Here is a 24,698-nt window from a genome sequence, read left to right on the forward strand (position 1 = left end):
CTTAAATTTGTCATGTTTTGGGCTGAGAATTATCACTGCTAAAACCAAGACACTTTGTTTTCTCTAAGTTGGTTTAGTCTGGATGATTGTACATTCAGCTTTACTGCATGATAAAACCTTAAGTTTTGTTTTTTGCTGCTTAAGACATATATACCTTTAAAATCCTATCTGTCCTATCCCTTTTCTCTTGGTTTTCTGGACTTATTAATTTAAAATGCTACCTAGAACTTCACCTTCTCTGTTAGCCACCTGATACTCCATGTCAATAATATGATGGCAGATGGATTCCTGAGTCCATTACCTGCTGTTGTAGCAGAATTTTAGAGTGACCACTAAAGGTGATGGCAGTCACTCACCAGGTGCTCGCTTTGCCAAGGCTGGCTGGGACCCTTCCTTAGCATCTGTCACGTGGGGTAGGGTATGTGATGTCCCATGGCAGCATTTCCCTTTGCCCACACAGCAGGCTTGCTGGATTTTCTTTCTTTATGAAAGAACCCACGTAACTCCTGCTTTCGTCTGTTTTAGGAGGCAAGGCTGATTCAGAATGCCTGTTTGTTGTTGTTTTCCACTCTGTGGAGGCATTTACTTTTCCTGAAGGAAATCCATGAATGTTCTGGGGAAAGAGTAGTGATTAGCTATTGAATGTTTTCTGATTTAAAACTGCTCACCTGAAATTGATCCTTTCAGACTCGCTGATATGGAAATAATTTGGCAGTCACTAGGATACTGAGTAATAATGTCCCTGCAGGAGTGGAGAACAGTGGCCACATCTTGGCTACTTGTACTCATAAGCTTTCTCCTTGAGCTCATTCTGTTACAGATTCATATCTTGTGTTTAGTTATTTTGGAAGCTATTGGATCAACATTGTTCACATTTTATAGAATGTGTTCTGAAGAGGAACTTTGATAAGAAAGTTTATTATAAATATTACCTAAAATATATGAATCTCTCTGCACCAGTTGTATCTTATTGGTTGGTCTCATCACTGGAAACTGGAACCCTTGATGAACAAAATTAATACTGAAATAATAAATAGTTTTATATTGTGAGGTTTAGACACATTCAAATACAAGATGGAAATACTAACTTGGATTGAGGCTGAAACACCTGTTCTATGGCTTGGGATTATTTTGGTTTTAGAGGCCTGATGGTGTGGTGAGGAAAGTTATCGGTATACGTACATAAACATCTTAAAATGGCCATCTCTCTAATATACATGCTTTAAGAAGACTTTACTAAACCTGTCTTTAAAAAGAAAAACAAAGAAAGGGCAGAATTTTAAAAATGCTTTCTCTGCCCAAGGCTTATGGAAAGGCAGCGCAAGGGTGCTGAGGGCACATCGAGGCCCTGCTTTCCAGGCGCCATTTGTGAGCAGAGCCAGGAGCCCCGTCCATGGGCTTCCAGCCACTCGTTCCTCTCTGCGTTCATGGATGGAGCCCGTGGCCGTGTGCACAGGTTTCCTACCCAGACCAGCTTCCATCAGGCAGCAGCAGATGCCCCTAGGACAGGCTGCAGGCTGCAGATGACAGAGCTCCATAGAAATACCTCACCCAGTCCAGGGTCCTCCTCCTGAGCCGAGGTGTGCCAGGTCCTGGTGCAGTGCAGATGGTTTCAGACTGCTCTCTGTGGTGAATGCTGATGTCAGATAAAGAACTGAAAATGTACTCAACTTTTTCATCTTTTCTATTTTATTTTTGTAATTTATATGGTACACAACCCCGGAAGTAACTATTTTGAACGCATATTTTTATAAACCAGGTAATTTATTATTAGCCTGGAATTTGGACTAGGTTTGTTTTGTTCATTGGCTTAGTTTTCAGTCAAAAAGGAAATGACTGCCTCCCCTCTGTCGGGTCTTGATTTCAAGTGCAGGTTTCGGAGAGCAGACAGAGTCTCCCAGAGCAGGAGAGCAGGCTAGAAACACACACTGCTCGGTGTGGGTCGGCTGTGGCCACAGAGATGGAAGTAGGGCTCTGTTCTTATCTTTGGGACGCAAAACTCAGAGCCATAGTGCTGAAAGGAGATCCCCTCGCAGGCCCCTTCCTGACACCCAGAGTTGTGGTTGAAACACTGAATGGGATGCTGGTTTAATCCAGATCTGATGCTGTGCAAGTCGGGGTGTTCACCTGGTTGGTCCCCAGCGTGACTCCTCTGCATTTCATACTGGCGGTGAATACAGCGTGACCTTTCAGATTGCATATCTCAAAAGTAACATTGCCTAATGTTTTATAATAAAATATATTATATGTGTTTTGATTGGTGAAAATAATACAGATACATTTTAAAAGAGAAGTGTATAGCACGTCCAGTTTTTGTGTTTTTAAGTGACACTTGACTGTGTATTTCGACATCACCCTCTCTGATTACAGATTTAACGTGAACACAGGTAGATGTTGGAGTGTCATCATTTCAGCCAATATTAGCAAATGTTTTTAAATCGAAGGGCAGGACATTTCTGTCAGTTCTCTTGCTGAAATATTCTGCAAATTCTCGAATTTGTTTTTGAAAACATGGACAAAATCGAATATTCAGTGTTGGTGTAATTGTTTTCTCACAGTGTGGCCAGGAGAACCCACCAATCAGTGTTTCCTTGAGTTACCTAAACTCCTTAATGGTGCTTGTAGGCCTCTGGGTTTGTGCACACGATGAGCCACTTTCATTTCACCTCTGGTTTTGAAGCACTTGAGGATGTTCATGACTGAAAACCACAGGAGTAAAAGGGCTCTCAGTGGCTCATTTTCTTTTCTCTGCTTCAAAGGACTAGAATCCTTGATAGACGGGTATCAGTCTTATTTTTAAAGGTCTCTAGAGAAGGGAAACATTTCTCTTGATATTAGTCTGGGTTCCATTTCTCTGTCTTATTCCCTTCCCACTTTCAATGTAGACAGTACTAAAATACTTTTTATTCATTGGCTAAAACAGTACCTGTAGGTGGGGTAAGGTTTTTTGGTGGGGGGAGGAGTAATATTTCAGAATAACTTAATATTGTCTTGAAGATTCTGTGGCTACTCATGTAAATTTAAGCATAAGGTTGCCTTTGACAATAAGGCAGTTATATGACATTTTTGTTTTTAATCTGGAAAGTTGGTAACAAAATCAGTAATAACAGTGATGGAGTGGCCAGTTGCGTCTCCTTGAGGCCATCTGTGACCCTGATTTAAGAGGGATGCTTCTGTCATCATCATTGGAACTTGCCATTCATTGTGTCGTCAAGGCCCAGGGCCTTCCACTCCTTCACAGTTTGAAAAACCAAGGCTTTGAGGACCCGGGGTCTGTGGGAGCAAGGCTGTTTGCTGCCATCCCTTCTCTGCCGCGGTGCTTTAGAATGGGACGGAAACTTGGCATCAGTTCTCCAACCCCTGCGTGACAGCACTGAGGCTGCAACCCCGGGCGGGGCAGGCGGGCCCCACAGGCTGCCCGCTCCTTGTTGCCGTGCATGCGTGCAGAACGCTCTGTTCCTTTAGTCATATAAACACCTTTGAGAACTGCTGAAAACTGTGACCTTCTCCTTAGAAAAATGCCATGAGCTCAAAATTTTGCCAGACTCCTCAAGGAATCCTGGACCCTGGTGGATCCCGTGTTAGGAGCCCCTTTCTAGAAGCAGCTTCTAGATGCACGAGGCGTCTTAGATGGAAGCGGAGCCTGCAGGAGGGTTCTGCTGCCTTTTCTGCTTTTAGTAGCCCCAACACCTGTGCACACAGATCTTGGGTGTAAATAGGGACATCTCACTCTGAGCCCAGCACTAGTTGGTGTTCTTATTCAATATCAAAAAGAGCGTCTGGAGGCTCAGTTCCAGTGAAACGGCATTTCCGTCATTCCTTCCACAGAACTCGGGGTGGGACTGCAAAGGAGGAGCTGCAGGTTTGTGATGCAGACTTCGTGGAGAGACAGATGTAATTAAGCCTCTCTCCATTTTAAAGTAGTAGTTCTGTGCTGAGCTTTGAAGTAAACTCCTGACTTTCACTTAAATCTCTGTTTTAAATGGATTCTGCAATAACATTTTCTCCCCTTCTCCCCAAACTTCCCTGTGACTTAGTTCGGATTTTTATACACGTGCTTTAAGATTCCTTTCACTTACGCACTTGGATGGCATGGAGCGCTGGAATGGAGGGAGTTCTCCAGCTCACACCTCCGTTCAGAGCAGGGGGCCCCCTCCCGCGATCACCAGCCTCGGCTCTGATGGTTTTCATGCAGGGAATGCCCTTCCCACTGAATTTTTTGTGGTTTTGAGTGTTAGAAAGTTCCTCCCTGAACCGAAACCTGGCTCCCACGACTTCCACCCGTGGGTCTGAGGCCTTTCCTTTGGGTGAACTAGAGCGAGTCTGACCCATCTTCATGCAACAGGCTTTAACACGTTGGTTGGAAATGTAAGCTCCAAGTGTTGCCATCTCTGGCTAAACTCAAAGTTCTCCTAATCCTCTTTATCTGAAAAAGCCCCAGAGCCTCTCTCCCTCAGCGCACCCTAAAACTATGGTCCTGGAAATAACATAACATTCCAGGTATAGCCTGAGCAGCAGCACCCTCCAAACAAGGCCCCTCACTAACTAATGCAGTCTCAGGTGGCCTGAGCCTTAACAGCCGTGTCACACTCAGAGCCTGTAGTCCAGCAAAATTACCGCATTTTGTGGTGGTGCAGTTAATCCTGATTCTGTCATCCTTCGTAGGTGTTCTCTCTGCTCGCTTGTGACATCCATCAGCTTTAGGAGCATGAACGTGCCTTCTGAAAGTTCGTCCACGTGGTGATTAACAGCCGTGAGGGGCACGACAGGGCCTGGGGCAGACCCCAGCAGTCACAGGGACAGGGCCCTTGTGGCCAGCGCTTTGTCACCTCCTGAGTGGGGCCCCTCAGCTCCAGCATCGTCGTTCAGCCCCTGCGGAGTGTCATCTGGCCACTAGGTCAGGAAGAAGGGTCTTGATGGCTGCCTCGCAGAGATCCCGAATGCCCTTCTGCAGCGCTCTCATCTCCTCACTAGCCATCTTTCAAGACAAGCAGTGAGTCTGTCACCACGCCCTGCTTCTCAGAGTTCATTCTTTGATTTTCACTTGGGAGGAGCAGGTGATAAGCGCCAGCTTCCTCTTCCAGAGCTACACGTTTGATATCCCTTGGCTACTTAGAAAGTGTGACCAGTTGTCCTAGTGTGCGCAGGTCAGTGCTGGGCGAGGGAGCAGGGCAGAGACTCGTGTTGGCCTTACTTTGTTTCTGTGTGAAGAAAGAAATGGTGTGTTTTGAAGTCAGTGTAACCATGACTCCACCAAGGGCCGCACGCCAAGCAGCCCTCTTGGGGCTTGCTGGCTGCAGGATCATGTCTGAAGGCAGAGCCTAGCTCCAGCTGGGTATGACTTCAGAGGGTTATCACCTGGAGCATACCTCGATTTTGTTCTTCTCTGCTCTCCTTTTCAAAGAAGAACAGTCAGGGTCCTTTGTTTTCATCCGTTTCTAATCTGGGCTAGAGCTCCACACAGACTGTCACTGAGAGTTAAGTTTGAACAACTCTCCATTTCAAAGTTGACTTGGGTATTTTTAAGCAGTAAAGTATCACACTAAAGATGCTTTAAAATATAAATATTTGAGCAGCAACACTCAAGTGTATGTGTTTATTCTCAAATACTCTCAAAGGTGGCTCCCTAACTTGACTGAGAACTTGACAGAGGAATAGAATGCACCCAGTCGAGGCCTGCCCCTCCTCCCCTCAGCCCCTCTCCCTGCTCTCAGACCTGTCGCCCTCCTGGCCCGGAGACCAGCTCTGCTCCTGTCTCAGGCTCAGGAGCCTGGCCCCTTGTCTTTTGCGAACTTCACTCATGTTAAAAAGAAAAAGCTCTTAACCCAACATCACCCTCCAATCGCTCCCCCTCGCAGCAGAAATCAAGAGCAGTCTATATTCTCTTTCTCCACCTCCTCTTCTCCCATCTGCTCCCTCTTTTTAAAAAAGCAACATATATGTTAGAAGATAGAACCCAGAATGGGAAGCTAAGCACACTGTATTCCCCCATCCAGAGAGGACCACTGTTAATACCTTACTGTATATCTGTCACATAGTGTTCTATGGACACACACATCTGGATGGTTCTTTGGGTTTGGCGGGGGGAGGTTACCCCAGTGAGGTCATACATCTTTGAGTTAGTGATCTCCAACTGTCCCCGTCCATAAGTTTTCACCTGGTCTAATACCCTGGATTTGGGATTTCCCCAGTGTCCCCAAAGTCCTCTTCCAGTGTGTCCAGCGAAGATCCAGTCAAAGGTGGTCATCGTGTCCTTAAGAATCTTCTAATCTACGTGAAACCAACGTATGGGCCTAGGCATGTTGTCCTGCAGGAGGTGCGCCCTGTGGCTCCGTGTGGCCCCTTCCGTGTGGTTGCACTGACCTCTCTCCCAGAGACAGCTCTCCCGGAGTTCCTGCATCTGGAAGGCGTATTTGAAGGTTTGACAGATTCACCTGCAGCTTTTGGTTGTAATATGTGTAGCCATACTGTGTCCTTTATATGAACTCATATCGAAGATGTTTCACATCTTTTTGACCCACTGTCAACGATGCTAAAATTGACCTCTGGTTAGGGGGCGGCCAGTGCAGCCCTCTGCCATGCAGTCACGTGTTCTCCTTATGACTAGAAAGTCATCCACGGGGGCTTACTTTGGGGGCGCCCCATCCACGGCACATGTCGTGCTGTTAACCCAGGTGATAATCCTTGCCATGAGCAAGAATTTCATGAGGGCTTAGGGAAGAGTGATGACCCTAATCTGCCGTCCCTAGACAGCATTTGCTGATGTTGGCTGCTGTCCGGGAGAGCCGCCCGGCGGGCTCCGAGCCTGCCCTGCCCTTCAGCAAGCAGTGCCTAGTGGGCGAGGGCTGAACCCTGCCTCAGGTGGGGTCACGGGAGGGCTTATGTTCCTGGTTTTCTCTTGCTTTGAGTATTTCAAGTCATTCTTTTTGAGGTTAAATTGCCATAACCATGGACAGGCAAGCTCCTTAAAGCTGATTCCTTCCAGTGCTTTTGACTGACCTCATTAAGTTTTTAACTTTTTATTTTGAAAGAATTTCAGACTGACAGAAAAGTTGCAAAAATAGCACAAGGGATTCCTGCCTACCTTTCTGCACCCAGATTCCCCAGACGGTAGCCGTTTACCATGTGGCTTTGGCCTTCTCTGTGTGTCTGCATACAGACAGGTATCTGTACACGTGTGCATACCTGCATGTGCACATGCGTATGTTTGTACATACATACACTTATGCTGATATACTCACTAATTTAGTCCCTTTTTTCTTTACACACAACCTGGTTTTTAGTGTCTGTAACCTCATGTGTACATACATACATTTATGCTGATATACTCACTAATTTAGTCCCTTTTTTCTTTACACACAACCTGGTTTTTAGTGTCTGTAACCTTGTGTGTACATACATACACTTATGCTGATATATTCACTAATTTAGTCCCTTTTTTCTTTACACACAACCTGGTTTTTAGTGTCTGTAACCTCGTGTGTACATACATACACTTATGCTGATATACTCACTAATTTAGTCCCTTTTTTCTTTACACACAACCTGGTTTTTAGTGTCTGTAACCTCGTGTGTACATGAAGTCTACACATGTGCGTAAAGACACGTGAGCAAAGATCTGGAAGATTGGAATGCACAGTTATTTAACTTGGGCTCTTAGAGAGTGTTATACCCAATAGCAAATTCCCTTTGATCACACATAGAACTTAAGAAATTGACTACCAAGCTACAGAGCACACCTCAGTAAATTCTAAAATCAACAATATACAACTTTTTCTATGATAGTACAATAAAATTCAAAATAAATGTGAAAAGATCTCACATCTGGGACCTAAACAATACACTATAAGCAACCAAGGGGAAAGAGGAAATCATAAGAAAAATTGTGAAATTCCTGAAAGTTCATGACCTCAAAAAATACATAACTTGCTGAGTTTGGCGGGACCCTGCTAAGGCTTAAATACATTTATCAAAAACAACATTTTTTTAAATGAGTTCAGTGTGCAACTCAGATACTGACAAAAGAGCAACAGAGCAAGCCCAAAGACACAAAGAAAGAGGAGTAATAAAGATGAGGGCAGGGGCCAGCCCGATGGCACAGCGGTTAAGTGTGCATGTTCTGCTTCGGTGGCCCAGGGTTCACAGGTTCAGATCCCTGGTGTGGACATGGCACCATTTGCCACGCCATGCTGTGGTAGGCATCCCACTTATAAAGTAGAGGAAGATGGGCATGGATGTTAGCTCAGGGCCAGTCTTCCTCAGCAAAAAGAGGAGGATTGGCAGCAGATGTTAGCTCAGAGCTAATCTTCCTCAAAAAAAAAATGAGGGCAGGGACAAGATAAAACAGAAAAAAATCAGCAAAACCAAAAGACTAAAAAGACCTCTGGCAATGCTGATCAAGGAAACAAAAAGAAAATGCAAGTTAACGTATGAAGTGGAAGAGGGAAATAACTGTAGATGTAAAAGAAAACTTATAGTATTCTAACAAACATGAGGATCTACGGAAAGCAGATACATTCTATGGAAATAGAAAGTACTAAAATTGTCAGAGGCATGATGATACTGAGCACGTGATACACGTGAACTTCTTTAATCTTCTCAAGAGGTCACAGGAGGTGGGTGTTGTTGCTTCCATGGTAAAGGTGGGGAAGAGGCAGGAAGAGAACATGAGCTCCCACAGTCAGACTTGGCAGGGGTGGGGGCCGAGGCGGGTTGCGCTGCAGTCAGGCGCCGTGCTCTTAGCTACTGTGTTCTGGATGACTTCCAGAAACCCGAATGCACCAGCGACCATCAGAGAAAGGGGCGTGGTGATCAAGGCCCCCCCTCCCCGCCCCCAAATTCTCTCCAGGACAATCAATCTTACAAGTCACTTTTTACTAAACTTTCAGGACACACACAAACCCCATCTTATCCAAGATTTTCAAAGCCACCCCAGTCAGTTTAGCAGGCTAGTATAATCTTGATTCCAAAATTGGATAAAGACATCAAGATGATATGCCCTTTTCATAGATGCTAAGTGAAGCCAACATCATATGGTTTATTCCAGAATGCAAGAGTGACTCAACACAACTGTTTCAATAAATAACCTATTTTTGTTTTTAAATGCTCAGAAAACTGAATAGAAAAGAGCTTTCTTTGGAGCGTGGCAGAGCGTCTTCCGGGAAGGGCAGGAGGAGGCAGCGAAGGTCTGACTTCCCAGAGCCACCTAGGGGGGACACGGACCACGACAACGTTCTCCATGCGCGCGTGCATGTGTTTGTGTGTGTGTGTAAGCTGATGAGGCATAAGCCAGTGGCCAAAAGGGCAGCCCAGGTGAGCAGCAAGCACGTGCAGGGCTAACAGAAACACGCGGTCCTACAGCGGTAAGGGACCACCTCCCACCCACCTCCGCCCAGTGGCGGGAGAAACTCGGACTGTGGCTGTGCTCAATGAGGACACGGGCTTTTGCATGCTGGGCATACAGAAGGAGTCTGCACCCTGATGAGCACAGACAGGCAGCACGGCCCAGGCTTGGCGTGCAGCCCTTTGGCCCACCCATCCCCTCACCCCCCTCTAGAAACAGCAGAGAGCACCACTCCCCAGGAAAACCCTGCTGCCTCTGTGCAAATCAAAGTGCATCCTTCCACAGGACCATGTCAGGACTCCAACCTGGCTGTGATGCCCTCCTGGGCTCCCTGCTTCCAGGACCCCTCCAGGCCACTCTTCCCTCATGCAACTGCATGCCATTCCTTCCTTCATTTTCAGCAAACGCCTGCTGAGGCCTTCCTGTGTTCCCTAAATGAGACACACACCTCCTGCCCCTAGAGACCTTACTCTGGGGCTGCAATCAAACACTTAATCCAGCTGAGTTGACAAGTAAGGACAAGTTGCCTGGGTGAAGGATCTGATTCTGTTGACTTCATCACCAAAAAATAGCTCAGCTCTGCTCCTCCTCCCCATCTCCATCATCACCCCACCTGCAAACCATGGGGACAGGCTGTGTGGCCTGAAGGGTCTCCTGGCTTCCATTCTTGTCCAGCTACCACCCAGCCTTCACCCTACCCTGGCATGAGCCTCCTAGGATGCACCTGTGACCTTGTCACTGCCTCCGTGGCAGCCTCCATAGGTCCCAGCTGACCCCACAGGTGTTTCTCAAACTTGAGCTCCTGCTGCCACCCTGCTCACACACACCTTTCCTTTTACATTATCAGTGTGGCCAGCTTCACACTTAGGACATTTGGATACCCTAAAACCACCTTCTGTGCTTTTTCTGCTGGTCGATTCTAAACAATCGAAGGTCAGTAAACCATGTTAATGCGGTGACGATGCAAGATGCAAATTCCCATGCCCCACCAAGACCCTTTGAGTCTGAGGTCTCAGCAGGGTCTTGGGCATCTGTGTTGTAAACGAGCTCCCAGGGAAGGCTGAGCACATGTCCAGTCTGCCCAGTTGTGGGCCCTGTGCAGGGCAGCAGCCTGATGCCAGCCTCCATGCTACCCCCACCCCCATGCAGGGCAGCCAGAGGAAAACATGGAGGGTTTGGGCCCCAGTCTGCTGTGCCACCTGCACAAGTCACCTGCCCTCTCTGAGCCTCCCTTGTGGAATAGTGTCGTGGTTTCCCATTGCTGCTGCCGCAAATTACCACAAACTTAATGGCTCAAAACAACACAAGCAGACTGTCTTACAGTTGTGTAGGTCAGAAGTCCCACACAGTCTCCCTGGGCTTAAAGCAAGGTGTGGGCAGGGCCGCTTCCTCCTGGAGGTTTCAAGGAAAGAACAGGTTTCCTTGCCTTTTCCGGCTTCCAGAGGCACCCACATTCTTTGGCTCCTGGGCCCTTCCTCAATCTTCAAAGCCAGCAGCCAAGCCTCTCTCTGACCCTGCTTCCATCCTCCATCTCTTTCTCATCTTCTGCATCCCTCTTCCCCTTTTGAGCACCATGTGATTACACTGGGCTCACCCTGATAGTCCAGGAAGTGTCTCCATCTCAGTGTCCTAAGTCACACCTGCGAAGTCCCTATGCCGTGTGCAGGTTCCAGAATTAGGGTGTGTTCCTCTTGGGGGGCTCATTATTCTGCCCACCACACACGGGGGTGATCACCCTACAGCCCTTTCCATCAGCATTTCCTGAAGTGTGCCCCGTCTTCTGCCTGCATCAGCATCACCTGGGGCTCTCGTTACAGAGTGTGGGGCCACCCAGACCCCCAAACCTGAGCCTTGATGGGAGACTTGGGGTGTTGCCTTTCCTTGAGTTCAGGTGATTGCTACGCTCAGCGGCATCTGATAGCCTGGATCAATGAGACCTCCAGTGTGGCAGGGCAGGGCACTCTGGAGGGGTCAGTCCCCCACCAAGATCCTAGTGGGCCCATCACATCGCAGCCTTTTTCAGGAGGTGTTTCCCAGCCTACAGATGGACCTCAGGACCTCAGTCCATTCCCTGGGGACACTTTGGGCTCCACTTTGGGGCCAGTGAACCAGCAGGTGAGGGGCCTCTGGGAGGGGGAGTAGAGGGTGGGTGACCACATGGACTGAATGTGGGACCCAGGGACTCTGAGTCTTCCAAGCAGGGGAGCTTGGCAGGCAAGTTTTGCCCCCTGTGCTGCAATGCAACCCACCTATGTTCAGCACACACGCGTGCCACACACGTGCACCATGCACGTCCATGGGACACCATGCACCCACATACACACACCGTGCACACACTCTCAGAGTCTCTCTCTGTCCCTGGTCTCCACCCAGACTGGGGGGAGTCGGGCCCTGCTCTGTGTGCAGTAACTACATGTGCCGGCCTAGCACATGCAGACCGCTATAACAAAGGACTGGGTGGCTTAGAAACAACAGACACTTCCCTTTCACAGTTCTGAGGGCTGGGAGCCCAAGACCCAGGTGCCAGCACGATCAGCTTCTGAGGAGAGCTCTCTTCCAGGGTGCAGACAGCCACCCCCTCCGTGCGTACTGCTCACATGGCAGAGGCGGCAGGGGGCTCTCTGGCTCTCCGGCCCTCACAACCTAATCACCTCCCAAAGGCCCACCTCCTACTGCCGTTACCTTGGGGCTTATGATCTCAGAGTGCGCATGTGGGCAACACAAACCCTTGGCCCACCGTGCACCCCCCGCTGGCTGTGATGACCTTCTCTGGGAGCTCTGCCCTTGCAGGGAGTGTGGCGAGATCTCGCCAGAGCCCAGGATGACGCATTACGGGCGCACTAATAAAATGCACTGCCCAGAGCCCAAAGTTCTGTCCTTGCTGTTCTCTGATCTTATTGGTGACACTGCTTGGCAGCTCTACTTGGTGTCAGGCTCCTTCCTGCTCCGGTGGGGCCAAGATGTGGGGCTGACGTGCTGCCGGGCTGCGCAGGCTCCGGGCACTAAGTGTCTGCACGGCTGGGCGCCAGCATCTCCTCCCCTCCCCAGCGAGGGCCCACACCACCTCTGCGCCCACACGTCCCCCAGTGTGCCCATGCCCCCACAGTCTCAGCAGACCCGCCGTCCACCTGGCCAGACCCTAGCTGCCTCTGTGACTTCTCACACATTCTCCTCGTCTTCCCATCACCCAGTCCCGTGGCTTCTCCCCAGCCACAGCCCTCGGGCTGCCCCCAGCCCCCTGCCCCTGCCCAGGGTCTGTACTTGTCAGCTCTTCCCTGCCCGTTGCCCCCTCCCCATGTCCACCTTCAGTGCAGCGCTCCAGGGGTGGCCTCCTCAGTGCACAAGGCCCCCCACCCTGCCATCCTCGTGCTGGGCTGGTGGGGCAAACTCACGTGGTCCCAGAGTCATATGTGTGTGGGAGGTGCCATTTAGGCTGTGGGTAACCAAGGCAGGTACCAGGAGTGCTGGGAAAGGCCTCGTGGGTGCCAAGACCAGTACCCGTGGGCAGTAGGATCACCTCCTGCTGGGCCACACCCTGAGGACAGAGTCTCAGCCTCTCACCCCCAGGAGGCACTGACCTGGCCCTGCCCCCTCCTCCTCTCCAGGCAGGCAGGCCTCCTTTCCTTCTCACAAAGACATGAAGCACATGCTGGCCACAGGGCCTTTGCTCCTGCTGTGCCCTCCATCCAGAAGGCTCTTCCCACAGAGCTTGTGGAGTTGGGTCCTCCTTCAGGTCTCAGCCCAAACCCCACATGCCCAGAGGGGCCTTTCCTGAACCCTCCCATGTAAGGAAGCCTTGGCCGTGCTCAAGAACCTTATCCTGTACTGGTCACTTCCTGGCACTTACTGCTCTCTCAAATGATCGTTTCTATTCTTCTGTTTTCAGTCTCCCCTCTCTAAACTGTGGGGAACCCCATGTCCTGCTCGCTGTTGTAACCCAGCACCCAGCATGGTGTGAGGCACCCAGAGGCCCTCAGGAAACATCCACCAGAGGGTTGGGGGCAAGGGGCTGAACTGACAGCCTCCGTCGCAACGCCCACACTCTGGGGATTAGCCCCCCCGGAGTGGGAAGGTAGGCTGGGGCAGGGCAGACAGAGGGGACGAGCTGGGCAGTATGCTGTCGGGTGGCCGGGCCTCTCCCAGGACCCAGACAGTGTCCCCCACGCTGGCCTCCAGGAGCTGCCGGGGTGGCGACCGCAGTCCACACCGCAGCCTCAGCACAGAGCCGAGCTCCCGTGCAGTGGGAGAGGACGCCGGAGAGGGCAGGGGACACAGCCGGACCCCCATCACAGGGCAGAGGGACCCGAGCAGCGCAGGCGGAGCGGCCCCTGGCCCCAGCTGCCCCGTCCTCACTCAGAGAGCTCCGAGCCAGCCCCTCCGAGCGCGCTCTGCGCCTGCTCCCCAGCCGCCCCGAGGGCCCTGCGCCTGCGCCCGCGCCCGCGCCTGAGCCTGCGCCCGCCCCCAGGCTGTCTATCTGATAGGACCACGCCCACCTCGCCCCCCGCGCCTCCCCCTGCCTCTGTCTAGCTCTGCCCTGCCCACAGCAGCCCTAGTACACTTGTATGCCCCAGGCAGGTGCCTGCTCTCTCCAGGCCTCAGTTTCCCAAAGTGTGCAAGCACGGCTGGACTCTGTTGTTCTTGCTTGTCCAGTCTTCTGGAAACAGCCCTCAGCGCGTGCTTGGAGCAGCTGCACTGGAGAAGCTCAGAGCAGGCTGCACCCCCGTCTCCAGGCCTGGAATTCTCACTGACCAGGTCTGCAGAAATGGCCCGCGTGCAGCAGCCCTGGGCTCCCGCTGGAACTATCAGGCAGATGTGCTCTTTTTGAGATTGTCAACCTAGGGCTGCTGGGGGCCATTCTGCCACAGAGGGTCTGGTAGATGGGAGAGATGGATTCTTATTAATATTGTGCAGCTGGATCCAGCTATTCCTGAAAGCAGCATATCTTGGCATTTTTAATACTTCATGAGCCAATAAATTACTGTTGCTTAAACTGGTTGGATTTGGTTTCCTGTCACATCTTATAAGGCAGATCCTGATTGAAGCAGAGGACAGATGTCCTGACCTCTATGCCGGGACAAACCGGGAACTTCTAATGTCCACGTGGGGCCAGTTGAGGAAGGTCCCTGGATCCTGTTCAGGCCCCTCCCCCATTCTAAACGTGAAATGGCACACCTTTACACTCCTAGCACCCCAGTGTCTTCAAGCGGTGTCCTCCCCTCCCTCCGTCCCTGCCCGCAGAGGGCGCTGAGGGTCCAGTCTTCCTCGCCCCCTTGATGCCCACCTTGTGCCCACAGGACTCAGGGACACAGCCAAACCGCAGCTCAGTGGCCGTCGCAGAAGGAGGAGAGCCCAAGAGGAGGGCCCAGTGCCCAGCCTTGAGGAAAGGGAGTCCTGGGTGCCAGCGGTTGATCAGGCGAGGGCGTCGGCGGGCAGTTCGGGCGCAGAGACCGGCAGGAGCCGCGCGCAGAGGGGCAGCGTGCGGTGCTTGGGGGGGGTCCCCGCCACGGGGCGGGAGGCGAGCCTGCCGGCGGGGGCCCTGAACGCACAGCTGGCCGCCTGGCCGCGGCCCTGCGGCCTGGAGAGGAGCCGAGGACGACAGCGCCCCGCCGCCCCGCCCGCCGCGCTCCCCGGGCGGCCGCGAGGGGGCGCCGCGCTCTCCGGGCCGGGCCAGCGCACGGCGGGCGCGGCGGCGACCCTGCCCGGGGGCAGGCCGGGGTGCAGGCGCGCAGGGACCGGTGAGTGGGGCGCGGGGCTGCGGGCGCGCGGGGCGCAGGTGCGGGGACGCGCGGGGACAGGGCGCACGGCGGGCGGGGGATGTCTGGGGCGCGCGGGGCGCAGGTGCAGGGACCCGGCGCGCGGCGGGCGGGGGTGTCCGGGACGTGCGCCGGGCGGGCGCGGAGGGGACGCGCGGAGAGGCACCGCCGGCCGCGGTGGCGGGAGACCCGCTGTGCCCGCGTCCCCGGCCGCTCCGCTCGGCGCCAGGAGCAAGCCTCTTCAGCCGCTCAGGTGGCAGGAGAAGCCCGCCTGGACCCGAGGCCTCCAGCCCGCGCTGCACCTCAGTTTCCCGGTCTGTGAAGCGGGAACAGCAAGGCTGACCTGCCCCGTGCTTGTGAAGAGGGGAAAGGGCCTTGTCCATGGGGAAGAGGGTGCTGTGGGCTCTGAAGCTGGGATCGGAGGGACGACAGGATCAGTGCTTCCATCAGAGAGCCTGCAGGGACGGTGGGGTCAGCTCGGGGACCTGGGCGTGGCCCTCACGCAGTGACAGCGGACAGGGTCAGGGGACCCTTAGTCCACTCCGCTCTGTGCTCAGGCGGAGCAAGGGAGGCCTGGAGGGGAGGAGGGGATGGTCTGACCGTGCCCCACGCTCAGCGAGGGGGACGGTATGGGACAGACAGACCTGGCAGCTTGCGGTGGTGAGGGGCTCGCCCAGCCCCCGCCCTCCTGCCTCCTGGGCCCTGAGGCAGAGGTTCTGCTGAGCTTCAGGAGCCGGACAAGGGCCCTGGGAAGCTTTATCTGCCGGGCAGGTGCCGTGCCCCCCTCTTGCAGTTGAAGTAACTGAGGCTTAGAGAGATGACGGGACTTCTTCAAGGTCTCAGGACCACGAAGTGGCAAAGCTGGAGTTCCAACCATGGTGGGGCTGGCTCCAAAAGCCATACTCCAGCCACAGTGCCAGGGGACCAGGGGAGTCCTGGAGGTGTCCACTCACTCACCTAGAGCATTAATTGCCCACCTACTGTGTACTGTCTGCTCCCTGCCCCAGTAAGTGCTTACAAGCAGATGCCAGAGAGGGAAGCTGAACGACTAATCAGAGGGAAACGGGGTGTGGCAGAGGGTAAGTGCTCAGGAGAAAAGAAAACGGGGTGATGGGGGCGGAGGGAGACTGGGGTGGGCAGAGCCTTAGCCTGGCCGCCTGCAGTGAGGTGGCTGTGATGTGAACAGAAGAGCAGAGCCCACAGGAAGGATCTGAGGGAGCAGCAGGTGCCAGGTCCCTTAGGCAGGCACAGAGGGTGGATAGGAGGAGCTGGAACAGAGCCTGTGAGGGGAGCTCTGGGGTTTGGATTTTCTTCAGGGTGTAGTGGGCAGTCGCTGGAGGGTTTAGAGTTGCGTGTTGAAAGGATGCCCCCGAGGCAGGTAGAGAGGACTCAGGGAGCAGGAGAGGATCAGAGAGGAGGTCGCTGGAGTTGGCCAGGCAGAGCTGCGGGCACCTGGACCAGGTGCTGATGAGGTGATGGAGAGAGAGTTTTGAGGAGGAGCCCAGTGGATGCCAGATGTGGAGTCCACTCGCTAGGGCCGCAGCCACACGGAGGCCTCCACCCTGGCAGGGCCAGGCACATGAGGAGGGCAGGGTCTCCTGTGGGTGGTGGAGTTGTCAGCTGTGGTGGACAGGGAGCCTGGTTTGGGCTCAGCACTGCCCCGCTCCCTGGTGCGCCTGTGCAGCTCTCGGACCTCCCTGTGCCCAGCGCAGAATCTGCAGAGATCAGAGGAGATGCCGCTGGGTCTCGGGCTGGGTCTCGGGTTGGCCTCTGCATCCTTTTGACGTGTTCCCATAAGCATTTGAGCGTCGGTGCTGCTCTCGCTTGTACTTTGACCCAGACCTGCAGTCAGCCATTTCTCCAAGAAACCTTGGTGCCTTTTAGTGGGCGTGGGTTTTAGAAACGGGTATCCAGGTACTAGATGTGCTCATTGTTCCGTTGGTGTCATTGTGTTTGAATATCTGGTTGGGCTAGTCACCCTTCCATGGCTTTTTATTTTAGGGGTTTCCTGGCTATCCCAGTGTATTGCTTGTATCTTTTGTTGGAATCATATTAAATTTGTATACAATTTCAGGATAATTGATGTCATTATGAAGTCGAGTCATCTTACCCAAAAACAAGCAGTGTCTTTCTATGTGGTCAAGACTACTTGGTCTTTCATTTATCAGGACAACCTTCAGGAGCATTTTGAAGTTTTCCTCACACTTCTTGTTAAGTTTATTAATGAGTATTTTACCTTGTTTGTTACTATTAGTAATGTTTTTTCTTCCATTATATCTTGTAACTGGTTATTGTTTTGTGTATGTATTTTATATCTATCTACCTCACTAAATTAATTTTGTTGTTAGTTATCATTTAGATAAAATGATAAAGTGATTTAGATAGCTCAGGTATTCTGTCATCTGAAAAGTGAAATAGTTTTGCTTCTTTACTGATTTTTATGCGTCTAATTCCTTTCTCTTGTCAAATTGGCTAAATACCTCCAATTCAACATCAAATATTGGCTATAATGGGCATCCTTACCTTGCTTCTGACCTTAGTGAAAAGGCCTCTAGTACTTCTCCCGTTAAGAAAGATGCTGACTTTAAGATGGGGAGACTTTATTTATTTATAGTTATGGGAGTATCCATTAATTCCTGTTTTATTGGGTAGTTTCTTAAAATCCGAAATGGGTGTCAATTTTTGTTGAAGCCATATATGGAGATAATTATATGATATTTCTCCTTAGCACTATCAGTAAGATGAATCATATTAATGGATTTCCTAATGTCAGGTCCAGGATGAGAGTGAGGCAAACAATAAGACACAAAATGTATTAATGTGAATATTAAGCCATCCTTGCATTCCTGAAATAGAAACCACTTGGGCATGATATATTTTAATGTGATTGTATTAGCTATCTACTGCTGTGTAACAAGTTACCATAAACTTAGTAGCTTAAAACAACACACATTTGTTATCTCATAGTTTCTGTGGATCTGAAGTCTGGACGTGGCTTAGCTGGGTTCCTGCTGGTGTTGGCCAGGACTGAGTCCTCATCTAGAGGCTCAACTAGGAATGGATTCACTTTTCCACTCATGTGGTTGTTGGCAGCATTCATTTGTTTGTGGTTACAGGACTGAGAGCTTGAGTGTTTTGCTGGTGGTTAACTGGAGTCTGCCCACAGCTTCTGGAGGCCGCCCACAGTTCCTAGGGACCACCTGAAGATCCTTGCCACGTGGGCTTCCCCAGCATGGCCTCTTGCTCCATCAGGCCAGCAAAGAGAGTCTCTAGAGTAAATCTGCCGGCAAGACAGAGTCTTATGCGCAGAGTCACAGAAGTGACATCCCCTCAGCTGTGCCATAGTCTGTTGGTTAGAGGAAAGTCAGAGGGTCCAGCCACACTCAAGGCAGAGAATACCAGGTGACAGGGATTGTCGGTGCCCTAGAGTGTGTCTGCCACAGTGCTATTAGATTCTGTTTGCTAATATTTATTTTTGCTAGTTTCCCCAGTCATCCCTTGGTTTGATGAAGCTTGGCTTCTGTGGTTCTTCAAGAAGGGCTTGTGAGTTTGGCATCCCTGGTCTCTTTCGTGTTGAAATTGTTCTGCACCCTTGACACCTGCAGGGTAGCTTGGCTGGTTATAAAATCCTGACTCACACTTTCTTTCCTTGAATTTGTTAAAATGTTGCTCTAGGTTGTAGTGCTTTTTTTTTTTTTTTTTTTTGAGGAAGATTAGCCCTGAGCTAACATCTGCTGCCAATCCTCCTCTTTTTGCTGAGGAAGCCTGGCCCTGAGCTAACATCCATGCCCATCTTCCTCTACTGTATACATGGGACACCTGCCACAGCATGGTGTGCCAAACAGTGCCATGTCCGCACACGGGATCCAAACCAGCGAACCCTGGGCCACTGAGAAGCAGAACATGCACACTTAACCACTGCACCACCAGCCGGTCCTGGGTTATAATGCTTACGTGTTGTTCTCAAGAAGTCTGATAGAAACTGCTTTTCTTTCCTTTGTATGTGACTTGATCATTTTCCCTGGAGCTCCAAAGGGTTTTTTTTTTCTTTATCTTTGAAGTCTAATCATTTTACTAGGAAATGTCTTGGAGTTGATCTTCAGTATCAATTTTCTCAGAGTCACGGGGGCCCTTTGAATATGCAGATTCAAGCCTTCTTTTATTTCCAGAACGTTTTCTTGGATAATAATTTTAAATGTTAGTTATTTTGTTTTTCTTCTTCAGGGATTACAATAATATGTCTGTATGCTGGATCTTTTTTGCCTGGCCTCTATATCTGTCACTTTCTCTGTGATTCTCTTCACTGCGGTCTTTTTGTCCGTTTTGTTGTGTGGTAGCTGTCCTTCATTTCCTCAGTGAGCATCACTGAGTTCTGTCAAATTTGTCCTCCCTAAGAGAGCTTCCGGTTCAGTATTCATTTCTGAGATGACTTTGTCATTTTCATTTTCTTTCCTGAGTTTGGGCAACTCTATTGCACATTTACCTAGTTTTTTTGTCCATTTCTCTTCTGAGTCTTGTAATTTATACTTCAGATGTCTCAGCACGCTTTCTGAAGGCGATTCGAGCTACGGTGCCCTGTGAAGTGGTTTGCGAGGAGAATGGCTGTCAGCTCCTTAAATTGGTTTTGTGTGGCTATTGTCTGTCATCGTCTGTTGGCTTAGAAATGTCTTTATGTTTGCCTGGACTGGTGATAACGGAGGACGGTAGGCGGGAATTGGGGATTTGGGTAACGGCAGGTTTCTTGGTTCAAGAGTGCCCTCTTCTGTTGGTTTAGAGAAGTGCGGAGCCCTTAATCTGGGAGTCCTCAGTGCCCGGAGTGCTTGTCTTGAGTTTGCCATTCATTTTTGCTTCTGCAGGACCTTAGGTTTCCATGCTCCTTCTTCCTGTCCATTTACCACCAACCCTCTAAAGACCTGCACTTCTGAGCCACGTGCCCCAGAGGCAGGGCCTCTCTGAGACAGCCGCCTTGGCCCGTACACTTTCTGTGCCCTGTCAATTCCCCACTACCTGGCGCTCCCTCCCCACACCCCGTCTCAGCCCTGCTCTCAGAATCTCCCCAGCCTTTCTCCTGGTGCTGTTTAGTCTGAGTTCTTGGCCTGGGCGGTCCTCGCTCCTCTGTCTCCTGGTTTCTGCCTGAGCTCCGTGCCAGGGGCTCTGGGTCAGGCTCTGCAGGCTGGGTCTTCTTGCCTCATTCACACCAGTTTCAGGCAGCAGCAGCCTGTCTCCTGGCCCTGCCCTCAGCCTGGTGTGGGTGGCCGTGTTTGCTTCCTTGGTCGATCTGTATGGAGAGGTTTGCACTGAGGAAGCTGCCATTATCTATGGGACCTGGAGGTGTCCCAAACTTCTACTTAGGGAGTTTCACGCAGATTGGGGCACTCTCCACCCCAGCCCGACACTTGCTCTCGTTTTGCAGCGCTCGCTGCATCTTGCACTCGTCACCGCGGCTGAGCCACTTCAGGGTCAGCTGCCAGAGTTATGCCTCCCCAAACCCGCAGCACCCCACGGAGCAGGCACGCTCCTGCACAACACCGTGCTCACTGAGGAGCCTGGCCGTCACGCAGATGCACTTCCTCCTGCCTGGTCCTTACTCGACGACCCCAGCTGCCCCATTAGTGCCCTTCGAGCCTTCTTTGGGTCCAGGATCCAGTCCGTGGTCAAGCATTGCACTAGTTTATTGTGTCTTTCAGACTCTTTTAATCTACAACAGTTGCTCCACATTTCTATTCCTGTCTCCTGACATTCACTGTTTTGAAGGCTCTATGTCAACTTTTTCCCATAATCTGGATTTGTTAGGCTTTTACCTCAAAACTCAGTTCGGGCTAAGTGTTTTAGGTCAAAGTTGTTTTAAAATTACAGACTGTGATGCGTCTCCGGGAAGTGACGTACCCCCTACCTTCCACCTCCCCGTCCTGTGCCCTCCTGGGGGCCAGGGCATCTGCCAGCAGCTGTGTGGGAAGGGGGTGTTGGGAGGAGAGGCTGGGCCCTGGGGCTGATGGCTTTACTGGGATGTCCTGTGGTACTGTTGGGCTCCCGCCTCAGTTTCCTTTCCCACCCTCCAGGCATCCTTCCCAGTTCCCTTCCTGTCACTGTCACTTAGCCCTCCCAGGGCTGCCTCCCGCTCCCCTGGCCTCTGGTCCTGGCCTTGTGGGCCCGGCTCAGCCTCAGGGGCTTCTTCTTTCAGCAAAGGCGCCCATTCACACCCATTTCTTGCAGGCCCCCAAGAGTCCTCAGGGCACCAGAAGTGGCAGAAGGCGCCAGGTCGCCGAGGCCAGGTTCAAAGCCACCACTTCCTCGCTGGGTGACTGCTCCTACACTGCAAGATCTCTCTGGGCTTCAGACACCACACAGGGCCTGTAATGTTGGTGTCTGGCACAGAGTGGGCGTCCACTCAGCCAGGCAGTCTTAGGGACTAACCTGTTAAAGGCTCATGAATTTTGGGGGCAGGAAGCCTCAGTGTTATTGTTTTCAAATAAAACTAAAACAAGCTCCAGGGTTGCCGGTGAAAGACCTCTGCACCCCGTGCCGGGATCCTCCTAACTGGCAAACTCCTGCTTTGCATGCAACGGATCTCCCCAAGGACCAGAAGGAGCGCAGCCTCTTGGAATCCGCTAAGTATTGCCCCTGCAGAGGAGATATTTGCTTGATTTATTTGGCCAGTAAATTGCTCATTTGCTTGTTTTCAAATCCAGACAGCATTCAGAAGTGCCCGAGTCTGGCTAAATAATAACAAAATGGCCATTCCCGCTGTGGTGGTGGAAGCACCTGCACAGACATGGTGACTGTACCTGTGGCCTCAGGTGAGTCTCAGAGTAACTTCCATCTACTTTAGAGATGAGCAGACAGAGCTCAGGGGAGCAAGGGGACTTCACAGGCCCCGCCAGCATAGGCCTCTGATGTGAGTCTCTGAGCTCTAGACCTTCCTTTCAAGGGCTCACCTGATTAGGTCAGGATCATCTCCTTCTTGATTAACTCAAAGTCGACTGATTAAGGGCCTTAATTAAATTTGCAAAACTCCCTTCACCTTTGCCATATAACATAAGTAATCACAGGACTGCCATCCATCATATTCACAGGTCCCACCGAAAATCAAAGAGAGGGGATTATACAAGGTGTGTACACCAGGAGTGGGAATCTGGGGCCATTGTAGAATTCTTCCCAGCGCATCTTAACTTACCCCAGTCGAACCTCAAGTACTGTGGTGTGAGGACCTTCTGCTAGTGTACTTCCATTCTCCCCTCAGCCTTTGTGCTTGTACTTCTTTCCCGGGGCTGCAGAACGAAGTACCACAAACTGACATGGCTTAAAACAACAGAAATTTATTCTCTCACAGGATAGAAGTCCCAAATCAAGGTGTCTCAGGGCCAAGCTTCCTCTGAAACCACTAGGAAATCCTTCCTTGCCTCTTCCCAGCTTCTGGTGGTTTACTAGAAGTCTTTGACGCTCCTCAGCTTGCAGCTCCAGGCTCTGCCTTCCTTGGCACGTGATGCTTTCCCAGTGTGTCTGTGTCTTCAAGCAGTCACCTTCCTATGAGAACACCAGTTGTATTGGACTAGGGGCCCCTCCTCTTTTAGTGTGATCTCATCTTAACTAATTACATCTATAGTAACTATTTCCAAAGGACATCGCATTCTGAGATATGGGGGTTAGGACTTCAGCATGTCTGTCTGGAGGGGAACAATCCAACCTATAACAGTGCTAGTGTTGTCATACATTTTTTTTCCCTGTATTTACAAACCCCATACTACATTATTTTTTGCTTTAAATACTCAATTGTATTTTAAAGATATTTAAATGGAAAGAAAAAAGCCTTTATATTTACCCGTGTAGTTACCATGTTCTTGATTCCTTTATGTAGATATGGGGTGGGACTGAGGCCAAGCGGGCCTGGTGCATCACCACGTGGCCACCTCCTGATCGCCAGCGATGGGGGCGCAGAGCAGGGCCCCGAGCTGGGTGTGCAGCCCACCGTGGCCACACAGGTGGGCATGTGGGGCCTCTCCTGTCACCTCTTTCCTGCACTTGGTGTGCATATCCCTCTGGGCGCTGTGCGTCTCAGGCTTGGTTTTGACAGCGGTGGTTTCCTATGTGCTGATCCCTGTTCATTTTTCTTTCCAGTTGAAGTTAAGTGTTAATGCCTGTGAAGGGCTCAGGCAGGACTTCTGGGGAGCTGGAACTGTGCTGTTCCTCAACCTGGGTGCTAGTGGCACGGGGGTGTTTCCTTTGGGAGAACGCACCTCGCCACACACCTCAACTGTGTGTGCTTCAGGACGCTGGCTGTGCTTCAGGACAGAGCTAAACAAACCAATGACACAAACAAGGAACAGCTAAGGCCGAAAGAGAAGCTGAGGACCCCCGGGCCCTGCCCCAGGGAGTGGGCTTGGCCGTCCCTAGGGCAGCAGCCGGGTCCGAGACTGCCCCCTCGTGGCCAGCCTGGGGTGGGGGCTTAGCTCCCTGAGCCTGTGGGCGGGGGCTGGGACTCGGGAGCAGCGGTGTCTGTGCAAGGACTCTGCAGACTGCAAAGTGCGCCTGCCAGTCGGAACCCCGTCAGGACAGCTGGTCTTCTGACCGCTTTGGGCCTTGCAGCTCAACTCTGGGCCCGCCCGTGCGCCGGCCTCTGCCTTGACGGGTGACTTGGAGTCCAGCAGCCCTGCTTTTGGTTAAACACAGATGCTCCCTGCATACTTCTTGCTGTTGTTACCTCCGCAGACTAATCAGTGGCTGCAGAGAGAAGACTGTGTCCACTGCCTGTCAGTGGAATCGGCCGGCGGGCAGGGCAGCTCCAGCAGGCTGCCTCCTCCCCGTGCCCGCCCGGGACCTGGAGCTCCTGCCCTGCCTGCGGTGCCACCCTGCACCTCATCTGTCTGCTCTCTCTCTGTCTTTCCATTCTTCTTTTCCCAAAATGAAAACCCCTTGAAGCTTCTCTGTAAAGTAATACAAGCTCATTGGAGAAAAAAAGTCAGAAATGCAGAAAGGGGTAAAGAGGAAACTAGGACAACTCACTAGCCTCTCTCGTCATTGAACATGGGGGACTTTTTCTCTGGGGGAGTGGGGGTATACTTCTCTTTTGCAAAGATGAATTTGTACTCAGCACGGCCTGAAGTATAACTGGCTTTTCTCACTCTGTAGCTCACATTCTTTTTTTTAAAGATGGAATTTTTCCATCCAATTCATGAAACCTTGAATTCTTTTTTTTTTTTTAAGTATGCTTTTTTGGTGCGGAAGATTGGCCCTGAGCCAACATCTGTTACCACTCTTCCTCTTATTCCCCCCACCAAAGCCCCAGTACACAATTGTCTATCCTAGTTGTAAGTCCTTCTAGTTCTTCTGTGTGGGACGCCACCACAGCACGGCCTGATGAGCGGTGTGTAGGTTCGCACCCAGGATCCGAATGCACAACTCCCGGGCCACCAAAGCGGACTGTGCGGACTTAACCACTTGGCCACCGGGTCAGCCCCTCACATTCTTCTCAAGGTCTCCTGTGCCCCCGAGAGCTGTGTGGTGCTCCAGTGAAGGGAGGACTGCACTGTGCTGGAGCAGCCCCTGTCGCTGGGCACTCCGGGCCCGCAGACTCTCAGCAGGTGCTGGCGATGTTTGTGCTCTGC

The 24,698-nt window shown here is 51.5% G+C and overlaps 1 protein-coding gene across 2 annotated transcripts in view; it reads left to right on the forward strand.

Annotated features, from left to right (window-relative positions):
• Window positions 1-14,922: 14,922 nt before the first annotated feature.
• RASGEF1C (RasGEF domain family member 1C) overlaps window positions 14,923-24,698 on the forward strand; it is a 72,633-nt gene continuing 62,857 nt past the window's right edge. Inside the window, exon 1 of one of the 2 annotated variants that reach the window (XM_044777520.2) lies at window positions 14,923-15,078. The gene's annotated coding sequence lies outside the window, so the exon portion shown is untranslated. The remainder of the gene's footprint in view (window positions 15,079-24,698) is intronic. The other variant, XM_070516904.1, reaches the window with a different exon arrangement.

Source organism: Equus asinus, chromosome 9, assembly GCF_041296235.1.
Source record: "Equus asinus isolate D_3611 breed Donkey chromosome 9, EquAss-T2T_v2, whole genome shotgun sequence".
Taxonomy (NCBI): domain Eukaryota; kingdom Metazoa; phylum Chordata; class Mammalia; order Perissodactyla; family Equidae; genus Equus; species Equus asinus.